The following is a 3,454-nucleotide window of genomic DNA, read 5'->3' as shown; positions in this document are numbered from 1 at the left end:
AGGGTAACACAGCTAAGTGTCCAAAGACAGATTTGAACTCAAGAAGGTAAGACCATCATTTCCCTCTCTCTAATCCCTTCTCCTCACTCCCAATCATCTTCTCTTCCTGATTGGCTGATTTCTTTGAAAGGCACCAACTTTGCAACTATCTTTAACTTCTCTCTTGGCACAGCATAAACAATTGATCATTTCCTATATATTCTACCTAGGCAGTATTTCTCTCATTTTTCTCTTTCTTTCCAGACTCTATCTCCTTCCTACATCAGATTCATGTTACTTTTCATTTGGGGTATTACAAGTTCCTAAGTGTTTCTCTCTCTCTCTCTCTCTCTCTCTCTCTGTCTCTCTCTGTCTCTCTCTCTGTCTCTCTCTCTATGTCTTTCTCTCTTTCTCCCTCTCCACTGTCCATTAATCCTACACAAGTAATCTTCTTAAAACATAGCTCTCGTGTCACCTACCACCCCCTTCAAAAACCTTCCAGTTGTCTACCAGTTAAACCAAAACTCCTTATCCTGACATTCAAAGCCTTCAGTTTCTAGCCTTATCTTCTACCTATGATCTATGTTCCAGATAAACAGATCTACTTGCTGTTCCATTAATACCTCTCTGTACTTTCCCACTACCAGGCCTCAAAGGTGGCCTTTGCTCAGTTATTGTACAGGAAAAGCCCTTGTACAGGAAGGTCCTAAGCACCTAATAAGACCCCATTCCTGCTTTCTGGAATGCATTCCTATCCACTCTTCATCCATCAAAGTCTGACCTGTCCTTTGAGGTCCAGGCTAAATGTGACTTCTTTTAAGAAATAATCCTTGATGATCCTACCTGAGGGAAAGAGTGTTCAGGTAAATGATTAACAAATGGCTTTCCAAAAATATGTGTGAAAAACACGTTTAAGTTTAATTTATCTTATTAACATTTTCATCATCACTTTCTTAAGTTTAGACAATCAATAAAGCAATAAAATAAGTGTCAATGTGTAGCATGTGATGATTTTCAAGGCGTGAATGCACACTGGAAATTCAACAACTAGCTCTCACGAGCCCTCATTTATATATCTTTTCAAATTTCTCTAAATCCCTCTGCACTTTGGGGCATAAAAATGTTGTTATATTCAACATATCATGATGTTTTCAGCCATTCTCGACTTTGTGGGCACCCATTTTGTTTTCAGTCTTTTGTCATCATAAAAGTAATGCTTTGAATATTTTATTCTATATGGGACCCTTTTTATCTGGAGGGCTTTGACCTTTTTGCGGTGGTCAGTAAAATTTATTTAATTGAATTATTCTGAGCTTAATATAGGTTTCTTCCATTTTTACTGAGGCAGTGAGGAATTGTCAAGCTTTCACAAGGTCCAAAGCCCTATGCTAAGTTCCTGTACACCTTGAGGAGTTTGCCACTTTTGTATGAGGAAGGAAGGAAGGAAGGAAGGAAGGAAGGAAGGAAGGAAGGAAGGAAGGAAGGAAGGAAGGAAGGAAGGAAGGAGGGAGGGAGGGAGGGAGGGAAGGAGAGAGGGAGGGAGGGAGGGAAGGAGAGAGGGAGGGAGGGAAAGAGAGAGGGAGGGAGGGAAGGAGGGAAGGAGAGAGGGAGGGAGGGAAGGAGGGAGGGAGGGAAGGAGAGAGAAGAAGAAATTAAAAGAAGAGAGGAAGGAGCATGCAAGCAAGGAAGGAAGTATTAAATATTATAACAGCAATAGTGCTACTATTGCCAGGCACTGTACCAAGTGCTAGGAACACAAATTCAAACAGACAAGACAGTGCCTGACTTCAAGAAGTGTACATTCTAATGGGGGAAGGAAAAACATCAAAACATAAAGGGGAACTGGAAAGTGTGTGTGTGTGATGTAGGGGTGTGGGGGGAAGTGGTTGTACCTGAGCAGGAACATGGTAGCTAGTAAGCAAGTGGAGGAGTCTAGTGAGCAAGGCTTGGGCCCTCATGAAATGGTGGTCTACTCTGAAGAGTTATCAACCAGGAGAGTGGGCCTTAGGCAGGAGGTTTTTCGAGGGTGGGAAGCAGCTGGCAAGGAAATGGAGAAAACCATTCATGGAATGGACATGACATTGCTGTAGTCTCTGGCTGTCTCCTCTGAGAGGTCTCCGCATTGCCAGCTGCACTGAGGGCCACAGCAAACATCAAACGGAGGTTTTCCCTCCACAGGGACAGTGTTGTCAAACTGCTATCCAAAAGCACCTCAAGTACTGCAAGTAGCTGGGCTCTGGGAGCTGGTATTGAAGACTGCAGCATTTCAGTGAAGTTGTATAATTTGGACAATTCCTAATTCAGAAAACATTCCTGTATGGATCTTTCTGCTTCCCAATCTTGACTCCATTTCAAGGGTGAGCTCGAGCCAGCTTGAATTGGCTCCCAAGAGCTGACTATTAAATTTTCACTGTGAGCATTTATACTTCAGAAATTGGCAAATGCTACAAATCAGAGCTTGATTTGTGGTTTTGCTGATTATCTAGATTTAAGAAAGTAATGGAGAATGTTAATAATGAAGATTAAACTTAAAAAAGATTTAAACTTAAAATCTGTCATACAGATTCCCCACCTACCCACCCAGAGAGTCAGTTGTTAATCTCCCAGCATATCCCTGCCCCGCTTCTACTCTACCTCTTCACCCTTTGAAGGACTAGCCACAGAGAAAACTGAACCAGATAATGGTTTGACGAGTGCAAAGTATGAATAAAATTATTATCAACTCCCTAGTCGTGATACTATGTACTTCTAAGCAAACCTAAAGAAAAAATAGTTTTTTGGCTTCCACATCAAACAGTTAATTCATATTGAGCTTGGAGCCTACTAAAACCTCTACATTTTGTACACAAACTATTGTCTGGGCAACCTTTCCCTGTTTCCTATTTGTGTGCTTAATGTTTTGAACCCAAATATATGATTTTACATTTATCTCCATTATATTTCATTTTATTAGGACCTGCCCATCATTCTAAGCTATTGAGATATTTTTTCATTCTGACACAATATTTGCAATCCTTCCCAACATTGCTATAACTGTAAACCTGGTGACTCCCTGGGCCTTATATGTAGCACTGATAAAAATGGTGAACATGGGGCTAAGGACAGATGCTTTCTACTTTTCTTTTTTTTTAATTATTTTTTTCTTTTTTTTTTTAAATTTCATTTATTTTATTCTGAATTTAAGAAATAAAACAAGTTCCACAAGGTAGTAGAATAGAAAAAACATGTTTGTACAGAAAACTATAAATCTATTATATACAACTTGCTATTCCTTTAAACTATATAATAAAGTTATCATAGAATTTTTTCCTTCCCCACTCCCCTCTTGCTCTAGCATTAGACACAAATATATGTGTGTGTAAATATGTATTTATATATGCATATATATACATATTTACACACACAAATATATATGTGTATATATATGTGTGTGTGTGTATGTGTGTGTGTGTGTGTGTGTGTGTGTGTGTGTGTG

The sequence above is a fragment of the Notamacropus eugenii genome, chromosome 5, assembly GCF_028372415.1.
Source record: "Notamacropus eugenii isolate mMacEug1 chromosome 5, mMacEug1.pri_v2, whole genome shotgun sequence".
Taxonomy (NCBI): domain Eukaryota; kingdom Metazoa; phylum Chordata; class Mammalia; order Diprotodontia; family Macropodidae; genus Notamacropus; species Notamacropus eugenii.
Note: the sequence above shows the minus strand (reverse complement) of the source record.